At 49.0% G+C, this 15,472-nt stretch overlaps 1 protein-coding gene across 1 annotated transcript in view; it reads right to left on the bottom strand.

The window, feature by feature from the left end:
* The window catches only part of CNN3 (calponin 3), a 56,188-nt gene that overhangs the window by 8,591 nt on the left and 32,125 nt on the right, over window positions 1-15,472 (bottom strand). The gene's annotated exons all lie outside the window — the stretch shown is intronic.

The raw sequence follows: 15,472 nt of genomic DNA, 5'->3' as shown, positions 1-15,472 counted from the left end.
CTCTAGTAACCAAAGGCCTTCAGTACAGGCAGAACCAGAATTTCTATTATTAAAAACAACTAGTTAAAACTATCACATAAAAGGCAAAAATCCAATTGTTTTCCTTTGCAGGTCACACTGAAGATCAGTTAAACATTCCTTCCATCTACACCAACAACTTCTTCAGTACTACTAAGGTCTTGCTACACTAGTATAGTTTGTACCAATTCCCCAATCAAAGCAAAGCAATCTATACTGTCAAGAGAACTTTTTTGCGATAAGTAGTACTTTTACACTAGAGCAGCACAGTTATATCATGTAGGGGTTTTTTTTTTCTTCATATTTCTAACCAACATAGCTATGCCAGCTAAACTGTGAGATGAGGCTTAAGTGTAACAGCTTCCATGAACAAACATAAGAACAAATTGCCATGACAAACCCAACAGTCAAGTGTAGAAAATAAACCCACAATATTTCTGTTTAATGGAAAGACAATTCAGCTAAAGAATAGAACCAAAACACTACTTAACAAGGAAGTCATACCTACCAGGTAACATATGTTTTTACTTAAGACTTGTCACATTCACTCCTAGACTGCAGCCCCAAAAAAACCTGTGGTCAGAGAGAGACCAGTGACCACTTTGAGAAGGCATGGCACTGATCAGATTGATAGACTACCAGGACTACAAATGAATGACTACTAAGACTAGAAACAAATACAATCCACAAACATGAACTGCCTAAAACCAAACTAAACACTAATCACATCATTCTGATTAGATCTTGGTGTCTAAGGGGATGTGCATGCAAAATTCATGTCCTGCACAGATTTCTTTGCTTCCCTGCAGAAAAATAACTTCTGACAGGGAAGCCACAAAAGCAGTCACATACCCCTCCCCAGCAGCACAGACATGTTTCTGGCGCCCAGAGCAGCTGGTGGAGAGAGAAATCACGGGCGGGGAGGAGGAGGAAGAGGAGGCTGGTGACTCCTAACCTGCACCAGGTTCAGCTGCTAGTCCCAGCTTGGATGAGGAGAACAGGACTTCCTCTTCCCTTGCAAGGAGCAGCCAGGGCCAGGTTTGGGTCAGACCCACCCTAGAAACCTCTGTACCTACCCCCAATTCCTGCCTCATCACTCCTCAGCTGTGGGTCAGTGGTCACTGTACACTGGGAGCTGCTCCGCTGTCTGCCCAACTCCCACGCATCTGGACCCCCCCATACCCAAATCCCCCCATTGAATCTCATTCCCCCCCTCAGAACTCCCAGATCCAGAGCCCTCACTGCACCCAGACCTCCCCCCCCCACCAAGCTCCCCACACAGAACCTTCTCACTCTACACCTGGATCCCCTCAAAGCAAGACCCTTTACACTTGGATCCTGCCTGCTCCTCACCTGGATCAGGGGCCAGGGCTGGGCATGTATACGAGTTTGTCCCTCTTGCTTGTTATCTTGGTGCACCTGGCATGGAGGGGCAGGACCCTGGGGTGTTTCTGGGACAGGCCCGGCCCTTGCACTGGGTTGGGTGCAGCCTCAGCACCGAGTCCACCCGGGGAGGGGGCTGCAGGGTGATCTCCCACCTCCATGCAGCCAGTGACCTGTGCTCCCCACTGCCCTGCTGGAGCCTCCACATTTATTTATGGACATAAAATGTGCAGAATTTTACTTTTTTGGTACAGAGTTTTCTCAGGAGTAAGTCATGAACCAGGACTATAGTCTTCACTTTTCTCTCATCTAGATTTAGTATAAACTGTCAGATTTTACTCATCTCATTTTCAGCACAAAATGAAAAGTATACCAGTACAATGAACAACCCTGCAGAATAACTGCTGCTCTTGCAAAAATCTGTGTGTTCCACCTTCTCTGTCATTTAAGAGAAACCAAAAGAGAGAAACTGACTGAGGTGTTTTTGGTTTTTTGTTTTTGTTGTTTTTTTTTTTTTTAAACAGGGCAGCATCACCTCCGGTTACTTTGTTAGTTTACCATACTCACTGCATAGTAGATAGAGAAGTCAGAAGATGGTTAAGGATTGTAAGATTATCCCAAGCAAAATGGTCACACCCCAACAAACCACTGGTGGTAATGGTTGTAACTGGCAAATAGACCCACATTAAGTTATTCTCCAGTAAGGCCTGGTCTACACTAGGAGTTGAGGTCGAATTTAGGAGCGTTAAATTGATTTAACCCTGCACCCGTCCACACAACGAAGCCCTTTTTTTCCAACTTAAAGGGCTCTTAAAATAGATTTCTTTACTCACCCCCGACAAGGGGATTAGCGCTGAAATCAGCCTTGCCGGGTCGAATTTGGGGTAGTGTGGATGCAACTCGACGGTATAGGCCTCCGGGAGCTATCCCAGAGTGCTCCATTGTGACCGCTCTGGACAGCGCTCTCAACTCAGATGCACTGGCCAGGTAGACAGGAAAAGGTCTGCGAACTTTTGAATCTCATTTCCAGTTTGGCCAGGATGGCAAGCTGCAGGTGAGTGCAGAGCTCATCAGCAGAGGTGACCATGATGGAATCCCAGAATCACAAAAGAGCTCCAGCATGGACCGAACGGGAGGTACGTGATCTGATCGCTGTATGGGGAGACGAATCAGTGTTATCAGAACTCCATTCCAGTTTTTGAAATGCCAAAACTTTTGTAAAAATCTCCCAGGGAATGAAGGACAGAGGCCATAACAGGGACCAGAAGCAGAGCCGCGTGAAACTTAAGGAGCTGAGGCAAGCCTACCAGAAAACCAGAGGCAAACGGCCGCTCCGGGTCAGAGCCCCAAACATGCCGCTTCTATGATGAGCTGCATGCCATTTTAGGGGGTTCAGCCACCACGACCCCAACCCTGTGCTTTGACTCCGTCAATGCAGTGGGAGGCAACACGGAAGCAGGTTTTGGGGACAAGGAAGAGGATGATGGCGAGGTTGTAGATAGCTCACAGCAAGCAAGCGGAGAAACCAGTTTTCCCGACAGCCAGGAACTGTTTCTCACCCTGGAAGTACCCCCGAACCCACCCAAGACTGCCTCCTGGACCTGCCAGGCGGAGAAGGGACCTCTGGTGAGTGTACCTTTTTAAATAGTATACATGGTTTAAAAGCAAGCGTGTTTAATGATTCATTTGCCCTGGCATTCGCGGCCAGCACAGCTACTGGAAAAGTCTGTTAATGTGTCTGGGGATGGAGTGGAAATCCTCCAGGAACATCTCCATACAGCTCTCCTGGATGTACTCCGAAAGCCTTTGCAAAAGGTTTCTGGGGAGGGCAGCCTTATTCTGTCCACCATGGTAGGACACTTTACCACGCCAGGCAAGGAGCACATAGTCTGGAATCATTGCATAAGAAAGCATGGCAGCATGTGGTCCCGGTGTTTGCTGCCGTTCAAACAACATCCATTCTTTATCTCTGTGTTATCCTCAGGAGAGAGATATCAGTCATGGTCACCTGGTTGAAATAGGGTGCTTTTCTTAAGGGGACATTCAGAGGTGCCCATTCCTGCTAGGCTGTTTGTCTGTGGCAGGGAACATTTCTGTTCAGCCGTTAGCCATGCGGTGGGGGAGGGATGAGCCACGTGGTGGGGGGAGGCAAAATGCGACCCTGTAATGAAAGCACATGTGCTATGTATGTAATGTTATCAGCAAAGTTTTCTGTGAAAATGTACCCATTCTTCTATAAAATGTGTTTTTAAAAACCACTCTCCCTTTTTTTTCCTCCACCAGCTGCATATGTTTCAAGGATCACAGTATCTTCTCCTTCCCAGAGGCTAGCGAAGATTAGAAGGCAAAAAAAACGCAGTCGCGATGAAATGTTCTCTGACCTCATGCTGTCCTCCCACACTGACAGAGCACAGACGAATGCATGGAGGCAGACAATGTCAGAGTGCAGGAAAGCACAACATGAACATGAGGAGAGGTGGCGGGCTGAAGAGAGGGCTGAAGATGATAGGTGGCGACAGCGTGATGACAGGAGGCAGGATTCAATGCTGAGGCTGCTAGAGGATCAAACTAATATGCTCCAGCGAATGGTTGAGCTGCAGGAAAGGCAGCTGGAGCACAGACCGCCACTGCAGCCCCTGTGTAACCAACCGCCCTCCTCCCCAAGTTCCATAGCCTCCTCAGCCAGACGCCCAGGAACACAGTGGGGGGGCCTCCGGCCATCCAGCCACTCCACCCCAGAGGATTGCCCAAGCAACAGAAGGCTGGCATTCAATAAGCTTTAAAGTTTTAAACTTTTAAACTGCTGTGTGGCCTTGTCCTTCCCTCCTCCCCCACCCCTCCCAGGCTACCTTGGCAGTTATCTCCCTATTTGGGTGACGAATTAATAAAGAATGCATGAATGTGAAGCAACAATGACTTTATTGCCTCTGCAAGCGGTGATCGAGGGGGAAGGGGAGGGTGATTAGCTTACAGGGAAGTAGAGTGAACCAAGAGGGGGTGGGGGGTTTCATCAAGGAGAAAAACAGAACTTTCACACCGTAGCCTAGCCAGTCATGAAACTAGTTTTCAAAGGTTCTCTGATGCGCAGTGCGCCCTCCTGTGCTCTTCTAACCGCCCTGGTGTCTGGCTGAGTGTAACCAGCGGCCAGATGATTTGCCTCAACCTCCCATCCCGCCATAAACATCTCCTCTTACTCTCTCAGATACTGTGGAGCGCACAGCAAGCAGCAGCAACAATGGGAATATTGGTTTCGCTGAGGTCTAAGTGAGTCAGTAAACATCCAAATGCACATTCTACCACCATTCTGCACTTGCTCAGCCTGTAGTTGAACAGCTCCTAACTACTGTCCAGGCTGCCCGTGTATAGCTTCATGAACCCTGGCATTAAGGGGTAGGCTGAGTCCACAAGGATAAATATAGGCATTTCAACATCCCCAACCGTTATTTTCTGGTCTGGGAAGAAAGTCCCTTCCTTCAGCTTTTGAAACAGACCAGAGTTCCTGAAGATGCGAGCGTCATGTACCTTTCCCAGCCATCCCACGTTGATGTTGGTGAAACGTCCCTTGTGATCCACCAGTGCCTGCAGCACCATTGAAAAGTACCCCTTTCAGTTTATATACTCGCTGGCTTGGTGCTCCAGTGCCAACATAGGGATATGGGTTCCATCTATCGCCCCACCACAGTTAGGGAATCCCACTGCAGCAAAGCCACCCACTATAACCTGCACATTTCCCAGAGTTACTACCCTTGATAGCAGCAGATCTTTGATTACGTTGGCCTCTTGGATCACAGCAGCCCCTATAGTAGACTTGCCCACTCCAAACTGATTCCCGACTGACCGGTAGCTATCTGGCGTTGCAAGCTTCCACAGGACTCTTGCCACTCACTTCTCAACTGTGAGGGCTGCTCTCATCTTGGTATTCTGACACTTCAGGGCAGGGGAAAGCAAGTTGCAAAGTTCCATGAAAGTGCCCTTACGCATGCGAAAGTTTCACAGCCACTGGAATCGTCCCAAACCTGCAACACTATGCAGTCCCACCAGTCTGTGCTTGTTTCCCAGACCCAGAATCGGCATTCCACGGCATGAACCTGCCCCATTAGCACCACGATGCCCACATTGCCAGGGCCGTACTGTGTCCCTGTCCTCATCACTCTCGTCACTGTGCTGATGTCGCCTACTCACTCGATTTCGCTTTGGCAGGTTCTGGTGCTGTATATACTGCTGGATAACGCGCGTGGTGTTTAATGTGCTCATAATTGCCAAAGTGATCTGAGCAGGCTCCATGCTTGCCGTGGTATGGCGTCTGCACGGAAAAAAGGCACGGAACGTTTGTCTGATAGAGGGAGGGGTGACTGACGACATGGCTTACAGGGTTGGCTTGCAGGGAATTAAAATCAACAAAGGGGGTGGCTTTACATCAAGGAGAAACAAAAACAATTGTCACACAGAATGGCCCCCCCTCAAAGATTGAACTCAAAACCCTGTGTTTAGCAGGCCAATGCTCAACCCACTGAGCTATCCTTCCCCCTGCTATTCCAGGTAGGACTGAATCTCCATTAAACTTTTCAAGGTGCCCCTGACAGACCTCACCGAAACGATTGCCAGCCGTTGATTTCATGGAGGGAGGGAAGGGGGAGCAAATGAATACAAAACAAATCTGGTCCATTTCTTGTTTTGATCCACTCCAGCTATAGTTTACATCTTAGGCTGGTCTCAGACGGTGCAGCAGGACTGCTAGCCATCCTCACCTCCTGGCTGCTTGGCAGAAGACGGTGCAATATGACTGCCGGCAGGACTAAAGAGAATAACCTGGTCGAGTCACTCCTATTTATGTCCCTGCGCCCATGTCTGCCCAGGCGCTCCTGACTGACCTCACCGACGTGGCCAAGAGCACCTAGGACATGATGACAATGGTTATCAGGCCTATTGCACCTCTGCTGCCACAAGGCAATGAGCTGCTGCTGTGTAGCAATGCAGTACCGCATCTGCCAGCACACAGGAGATGTACGGTGACAGTGAGCTGAGCGGGCTCCATGCTTGCCATAGTATGGCGTCTGCACAGGTAACCCAGGAAAAAGGGCGCAAAACGATTGTCTGCCGTTGCTTTCACAGAGGGAGGGAGGGCCTGACGACATGTACCCAGAACGACCCACGACAATGTTTTTGTCCCATTAGGCATTGGGATCTCAACCCAGAATTCCAGTGGGCAGTGGAGACTGTGGGAACTGTGGGAGCAATGCTTCAGAAGTCGACGCTAGCCTCTGTACTGTGGAAGCACTTCGCCGAGTTAATGCACTTAGAGCATTTTGTGTGGGGACACACACAATACACAATATAAAAACAATTTCTAAAAAACAGACTTCTATAAATTGGACCTAATTTCGTAGTGTAGACATACCCTAAGTCACGCATTAGAGGTGGTGACTGCACAGAAAAGTTTAGGAGACCACTGCAAAATTTGAGCCAACAGGTACACAAATTAGAACAACAGAAGAGTGGAGTTTTTTCAAGAATGTATTGATCTGAGAAGCTGCGATCCTAGGTGGATGCCCTGGGTAACTTCAGGGTAGTTAACAGCAAATGGAGAAATCAGAGAAATCCAAGCATCTGCTAAGTGCAGGGGAAGTCAGTTGCAACATGAGCGGAGTGGAGCGATTTATGCCACTTTTATGACCAGACTACTTAAGGGATAACTCTACAAAATCAGGGTGAGGCCACATCTGTCTGGATCAGACAGAGATGAACAAAGCCCTGGTCTACACTAGGACTTTAGGTCGAATTTAGCAGCGTTAAATCGATGTAAACCTGCACCCGTCCACACAATGAAGCCCTTTATTTCGACTTAAAGGGCTCTTAAAATCGATTTCCTTACTCCACCCCTGACAAGTGGATTAGCGCTTAAATCGACGTTGCCGGCTCGAATTTGGGGTACTGTGGACACAATTCGATGGTATTGGCCTCCGGGAGCTATCCCAGAGTGCTCCATTATGACCGCTCTGGACAGCACTCTCAACTCAGATGCACTGGCCAGGTAGACAGGAAAAGAACCGCGAACTTTTGAATCTCATTTCCTGTTTGGCCAGCGTGGCAAGCTGCAGGTGACCATGCAGAGCTCATCAGCACAGGTGACCATGATGGAGTCAAAGAGCTCCAGCATGGACCGAATGGGAGGTACGGGATCTGATCGCTGTTTGGAGAGAGGAATCCGTGCTATCAGAACTCCGTTCCAGTTTTCGAAATGCCAAAACCTTTGTGAAAATCTCCCAGGGCATGAAGGACAGAGGCCATAACAGGGACCCGAAGCAGTGCCGCGTGAAACTGAAGGAGCTGAGGCAAGCCTACCAGAAAACCAGAGAGGCGAACAGCCGCTCTGGGTCAGAGCCCCAAACATGCCGCTTCTATGATGAGCTGCATGCCATTTTAGGGGGTTCAGCCACCACTACCCCAGCCGTGTTGTTTGACTCCTTCAATGGAGATGGAGGCAATACGGAAGCAGGTTTTGGGGACGAAGAAGATGATGAGGAGGAGGAGGTTGTAGATAGCTCACAGCAAGCAAGCGGAGAAACCGGTTTTCCCGAGAGCCAGGAACTGTTTCTCACCCTAGACCTGGAGCCAGTACCCCCCGAACCCACCCAAGGCTGCCTCCTGGACCCAGCAGGCGGAGAAGGGACCTCTGGTGAGGGTACCTTTTAAAATACTATACATGGTTTAAAAGCAAGCATGTGAAAGGATTACTTTGCCCTGGCATTTGCGGTTCTCCTAGATGTAGTCCTAAAGCCTTTGCAAAAGGTTTCTGGGGAGGGCAGCCTTATTGCGTCCTTCATGGTAGGACACTTTACCACTCCAGGCCAGTAACACGTACTCGGGAATCATTGTAGAACAAAGCATTGCAGTGTATGTTTGCTGGCATTCAAACAACATCTGTTCTTTATCTCTCTGTGTTATCCTCAGGAGAGTGAGATATAATTCATGGTCACCTGGTTGAAATAGAGTGCTTTTCTTCAGGGGACACTCAGAGGAGCCCATTCCTGCTGGGCTGTTTGCCTGTGGCTAAACAGAAATGTTCCCCGCTGTTAGCCACAGGGAGGGGGGAAGGTTGAGGGGGTAGTCACGCGGTGGGAGGAGGCAAAATGCGACCTTGTAATGAAAGCACATGTGCTATGTATGTAATGTTAACAGCAAGGTTTACCCTGAAAGAGTGTAGCCACTGTTTTATAAAATGTGTCTTTTTAAATACCGCTGTCCCTTTTTTTTTCTCCACCAGCTGCATGTGTTTCAATGATCACAGGATCTTCTCCTTCCCAGAGGCTAGTGAAGCTTAGAAAGAAAAAAAAACGCACTCGCAATGAAATGTTCTCCGAGCTCATGCTGTCCTCCCACACTGACAGAGCACAGACGAATGCGTGGAGGCAAATAATGTCAGAGTGCAGGAAAGCACAAAATGACCGGGAGGAGAGGTGGCGGGCTGAAGAGAGTAAGTGGCGGGCTGAAGAGAGTAAGTGGCGGGCTGAAGAGAGTAAGTGGCGGGCTGAAGATAGGGCTGAAGCTCAAATGTGGCGGCAGCGTGATGAGAGGAGGCAGGATTCAATGCTGAGGCTGCTGCAGGACCAAACCAGTATGCTCCAGTGTATGGTTGAGCTGCAGCAAAGGCAGCTGGAGCACAGACTGCCACTGCAGCCCCTCTGTAACCAACCGCCCTCCTCCCCAAGTTCCATAGCCTCCACACCCAGACGCCCAAGAACACGGTGGGGGGGCCTCTGGCCAACCAGCCACTCCACCACAGAGGATTGCCCAAAAAAAAGAAGGCTGTCATTCAATAAATTTTAAAGTTGTAAACTTTTAAAGTGCTGTGCTTAAAGTGCTCTGTGGCATTTTCCTTCCCTCCTCCACCACCCCTCCTGGGCTACCTTGGTAGTCATCTCCCTATTTGTGTGATGAATGAATAAAGAATGCATGAATGTGAAGCAACAATGACTTTATTGCCTCTGCAAGCGGTGACTGAAGGGAGGAGGGGCGGGTGGTTAGCTTACAGGGAAGTAGAGTGAACCAAGGGGCGGGGGGTTTCATCAAGGAGAAACAAACAGAACTTTCACACCGTAGCCTGGCCAGTCATGAAACTGGTTTTCAAAGCTTCTCTGATGCGTACCGCGCCCTCCTGTGCTCTTCTAACCGCCCTGGTGTCTGGCTGCGCGTAACCAGCAGCCAGGCGATTTGCCTCAACCTCCCACCCCACCATAAATGTCTCCCCCTTACTCTCACAGATATTGTGGAGCACACAGCAAGCAGTAATAACAGTGGGAATATTGGTTGCGCTGAGGTCTAAGCGAGTCAGTAAACTGCGCCAGCGCGCCTTTAAACGTCCAAATGCACATTCTACCACCATTCTGCACTTGCTCAGCCTGTAGTTGAACAGCTCCTGACTACTGTCCAGGCTGCCTGTGTACGGCTTCATGAGCCATGGCATTAAGGGGTAGGCTGGGTCCCCAAGGATACATATAGGCATTTCAACATCCCCAACAGTTATTTTCTGGTCTGGGAATAAAGTCCCTTCCTGCAGCTTTTGAAACAGACCAGAGTTCCTGAAGATGCGAGCATCATGCACCTTTCCCGGCCATCCCACGTTGATGTTGGTGAAACGTCCCTTGTGATCCACCAGAGCTTGCAGCACTATCGAAAAGTACCCCTTGCGGTTTATGTACTCGGCGGCTTGGTGCTCCGGTGCCAAGATAGGGATATGGGTTCCGTCTATAGCCCCACCACAGTTAGGGAATCCCATTGCAGCAAAGCCATCCACTATGACCTGCACATTTCCCAGGGTCACTACCCTTGATATCAGCAGATCTTTGATTGCGTGGGCTACTTGCATCACAGCAGCCCCCACAGTAGATTTGCCCACTCCAAATTGATTCCCAACTGACCGGTAGCTGTCTGGCGTTGCAAGCTTCCACAGGGCTATCGCCACTCGCTTCTCAACTGTGAGGGCTGCTCTCATCTTGGTATTCATGCGCCTCAGGGCAGGGGAAAGCAAGTCACAAAGTTCTATGAAAGTGCCCTTACGCATGCAAAAGTTTCGCAGCCACTGGGAATCGTCCCAGACCTGCAACACTATGCGGTCCCACCAGTCTGTGCTTGTTTCCCGAGCCCAGAATCGGCGTTCCACAGCATGAACCTGCCCCATTAGCACCATGATGCATGCATTGGCAGGGCCCATGCTTTCAGAGTAATCTGTGTCCATGTCCTGATCACTCACGTGACCGTGCTGACGTCGCCTCCTCGCCCGGTATCGCTTTGCCAGGTTCTGGTGCTGCATATACTGCTGGATAATGCATGTGGTGTTTAATGTGCTCCTAATTGCCAAAGTGAGCTGAGCGGCCTCCATGCTTGCCTTGGTATGGCGTCTGCACAGAAAAAAGGCGCGGAACGATTGTCTGCGTTGCTCTGACGGAGGGAGGGGCGACTGACGACACAGCTTACAGGGTTGGCTTCAGGGAGCTAAAATCAACAAAGGGGGTGTCTTTACATCAAGGAGTATTTCAGGCAGGACTGCACGGAGGGTTCCAATAAGAAATGGTGCACCTAAGTTATCGTTCTTATTGGAACAAGGAGGTTAGCCTGGCCTCCGATTGATACATGGCTAGATTTACCTCGCTGCACCTTCTCTGTGAGTGACTGCAGTGTGACCTAGAGGAATGAGTCCCCTAGACAGGGGAGGAGGCAAATGAGTACAAAACAAATCTGGTCTATTTCTTGTTTTGACCCACTCCATCTATCTTTTACATCTTTGGCTGGCAGCAGACGGTGCAGAAGGACTGCATGCCATCCACATCTCATGGCTGCTCGGCAGAAGATGGTACAATACGACTACTAGCAATCCTCATCTCTTGCCTGCCTGGCAGAAGATGGTACAGTACGACTGCTAGCAGTCCGTATCGCCTGCCCGCTCACCATAAGACGGTTCAATAGGACTGACTGCAGGACTAAAGAGAATGACCTGGTCAAGTCACTCCAAATTTAGTCCCTGCGCCCATGTCTGCCCAGGCGCTCCCAGCCGACATGGCCAGAAGCACCTCGGACACGACGAGGACGACTACCAATTGTATTGCACCGTCTGCTGCCAGAAGGCAATGGGTTGCTGCTACTGTGCAGCAAAGCCGTACCGCGTCTGCCAGCACCCAGGAGACATAGGGTGACGGTTACCTGAGTGGGCTCCATGCTTGCCGTGGTATGGCGTCTGCACAGGTAACTCAGGAAAAAAGGCGCGAAACGATTGTCTGCCCTTGCTTTCACGGAGGGAGGGAGGGAACGGGGGGCCTGACGATATGTACCCAGAACCACCCGCGACAATGTTTTAGCCCCATCAGGCATTGGGATCTCAACCCAGAATTCCAATGGGCAGCGGAGACTGCGGGAACTGTGGGATAGCTACCCACAGTCCAACGCTCCGGAAGTCGACTCTAGCCTCGGTACTGTGGAAGCGCTCCGCCGAGTTAATGCACTTAATGCACTTAGAGCATTTTCTGTGGGGACACACACACTCGAATATATAAAACCGATTTCTAAAAAACCGACTTCTATAAATTCGACCTTATTCCGTAGTGTAGACATACCCAAAGAGAGGCACTTAAGACTAGATGCCATTGAAATGAGATGTTTGATGGCACAGAGGGGTGGCAATGCCGGACCACGTGCAGAACGATGTCAGCAAGAGTGAGACCAAGGTCTACGATACCAGAGAACGTGCAAGAGAGGAGGCCGAGATGGTATGGGTATGTAAGAAGCATTTGAGACTAGAGTTTGCAGGTGGAGAAGCTGACAGCCAACATAACGGTGGGTAGACTCTTTAAGGGAGGATGGAGTGGCTGTGGAGTGAGACTGGACAGGCAAGCCTGGAAAAGACTGATCCACCAACCAAGACTCAGCTAGTTGAGAAAATCAGGGGAAGCAGAAATGAGCATAGTAGGGGACTAAAGGAAGCAAACTAGTCCGACATCCTGCAGTTGTCTTTACAAAACTATTAGAAACACTGCCAGAGTAAGTGATCACGGGCAAAACACAATACCCTTCAGCTCCAATGCAAAGAAAGTGGATTCAAAACTTATTCTTCAATAAAATCAAAACACACACACACACACACTTGAGATTGCTCTCAGGGCTTACATTTCAACATTTGCTGAGATTTTAATCCAAAAATGCTTCTGTGTGTCATTGTTGAACAACAATAATGTTCTATATATTTTCATCTATTTACAGGTAACATAACCCCCACCATACTTTCCTGTTCACCATGACCATACAGCTCCGCAGAAGATCATTCTTTGGAATTTACTCTAGATACAACAGATTCGTTTTACACTGGCGGGGGGGGGGGGGGGGGGGGCCCGAGGGAGAAACAATGACTAGTTGCCCTGTCCCAAGTCTCATGCTCCTTTCAGCCCTAGTGATCCATTTACACCTGTTTATATTTCCAAGGCTAATTATTTTTTCTGCCATTGGGCCCAACGGCCTGCTCTGTTAACAAGGGCTTGTACAAGCCCCCTCCAACTCTGCTAGTTATATACAGTAGAACCTCAAAGATATGAACACCAGAGTTACGGACTGACCAGTCAACAGAACACCATGTGAAATCTGAAGTAACCAATCAGGCAGCAGCGGAGACCAAAAAAACCAAACAGCAATTACTGTACTATGCTTGTATTGCATCTTAAAGGTAGGCACATCTGGGCTGCCTGTACGCACCCCCACAGCCAGGGCACCCACTTACAACTAGGAGTTGAAGATGCTCAGATTTGCCGGCAAAGTTGTGAGCCCCCAGTGCCAGCCCAAGGCAACAGGAGCAGCACTGGGCTCTGTGTTTGTGGGTGCTGTTTTCACCCCCCTCCCCTGGCTGGGGGGTGCTGTTTCCACACACATACACTCTCTGGGGGGGGGGGGTAACATGCTGTTTTCACCCCTCCCACCCCAGCTGGGAAGGGGACAAGCTTGCTCAGGCCAGGGAAAGAAGCTGCCTAGCTGCCTCTGGAACCTGACCCAGAGTGTGAACTGCTGGAGCCGGAGCTGCATTTTGTTCAGTTACAAACATTTCAGAGTTAGAGACAACCTGCATTCCCAAGGTGTCTGTTACTTTAAAGGTTGGATCTACAGTAGAACTTCAATGTATTAAGTATTGTCAGATTGTAGACAGGTATTTTGGAAAGGTGCAAACAAATGTTAAAAATAAATATTGGGTCTGGGGACTTAGCCTCCAGAACACACTGCAGTCTAAAATATTCATCCCAATAGAGGATGCAGGATGAGCAGAAAGGCCAGCATACATGCTGGATTCCCCTTCAATCCCACTGTGGCAAGGGGGTATGGCCTCCCTCTGAGATTGACAGGGAGGAAACCCCACCCACCCTCTGGTGGGCAGAGCCAGCCACGCTCACACCTCCAGAAGCAGAGGGGTGGGACAGGAAGTATAAAAGGCAGGTCTTGCCGCTCAATTGGGCTGGAGCCTCTGGAGGAGACAGATGCCTCCCACCCACTGCTGGGCCTGGAATCCAAAGAGGATCCCTTGCCAGAGTTGCCAGCCAATCCAGATGCTGAGGAGCTGTGGGGATTGCCACTGGCTATATACCCCAGGGAGAGGGAGGACACCAACGGAGTCAAGGTACCAAATGATGGTAGGAAGAAGCCCAGGGACACTAAACTATAGTCTGGTTGGGTTGTTGCCTCAATCCAGGTCACCATGTTTCAGGCAGATCCCCAATGATCCAGTGGCGGAACACTCCGCCACTGTTAGGGCGCTGGGCTGGGACCGGTGGAGTAGGGTGGGCCTGGGTGCCCCAACCCCACCCCTGGGGTGGCAGCCTCCCCACGTTAGGTCAAAAGGCCTGCATTTGTCTGCCAGAGCTAGGGAGTCGAACTGTTTGGGACTCCGGACTACCTGCCACTTGGCCCCGCTTAGAGGGCCAGGGCCTTAGACACTGCTAATCCTGCACCAATCTTTGCCTAAAGAGAGGCCCGAGAGGAAGGGGGCATGGCCTCCCTCTGAGATTGATGGGGAGGGATGATCATGCACTCTTATACCTACTTAGATTTGGACCGACTCATGGCACTTCGATAAACACCTGCTTTTTAATACTCCAAAAAACGTTTAAAAAAATTAAGTCTAGCTGATTTCTCAACCATTTTTTCCACACTTGCTGGCAAACACATTCCTCACTGTATATTAAGCACATTCCAAGTTTGATGTTTTAAAATGAAGTGGTGAGCTGACCACAAAATACCTCTCCTCCTACCCCCATTCTCTCATAACTCAGAAATATCCAGATGGAATTTTACTAAACTCTACTGAAAAAATATTTACTTTGGGTTTAATGCATAAGTGAAAAGCACAGGCCTGATCTGCCTTTTTTTTTTTTTTTTTTAAAAAACAGGTCTTAAAATATTTTAAGAGGATAAAATGAAAGTGCCTTCTCAACTGTAACTGCTGTGCTTAAAGATGCAAATGAATAATGGATCATACATGTGGAAAGCAGGGCTCTGGAGCGGAGCCCAGAGCTGGAGCCTGGGGCAATGGAGCTGCAGGTTTTTGCCCGGAGGTGGAGCGGAGCCGGAGCCCAGAAAATCTTGATTGCTCCACTGCTTCAGGTTTTTTTTTTTCTTTTCCCCCATTTTCAATCCAAAATGAATGATATTTAGCAAGAAAGTCCTAAAGGTGACAAAAAGTTTCAGATTACATAACAATTTATATTAACATCTACTTTACCACTTTACGTAATATGTCACAGTTATTCCCGCTTCAGCCGAATCAAGATTTAATGTACAGATACAAAATTACCAAGTTTTCTGGAGATACGTTTTATTAAAGAATCAGATAATTATCAGACATCCGGCAACACTGCAGAGTGCTCCCACCCTTGTGCCAAGGTTAGGCGTACTAGCATAGATTAGTTAGATAAGTGTGTTCATACTTCTTTTGTAACGGTTGATCAACGAGACGCTGTGATTACGGAAAAATGTGACACAAGACGCAACATTTAAGATATCACAAACAGGTACATTGCAAAAAAATAATGTTTTTGTTTATTGA

This window comes from Caretta caretta, chromosome 8 (assembly GCF_965140235.1).
Source record: "Caretta caretta isolate rCarCar2 chromosome 8, rCarCar1.hap1, whole genome shotgun sequence".
NCBI lineage: Eukaryota > Metazoa > Chordata > Testudines > Cheloniidae > Caretta > Caretta caretta.
Note: the sequence above shows the minus strand (reverse complement) of the source record. Positions and strands in the feature narration are given on the sequence as shown.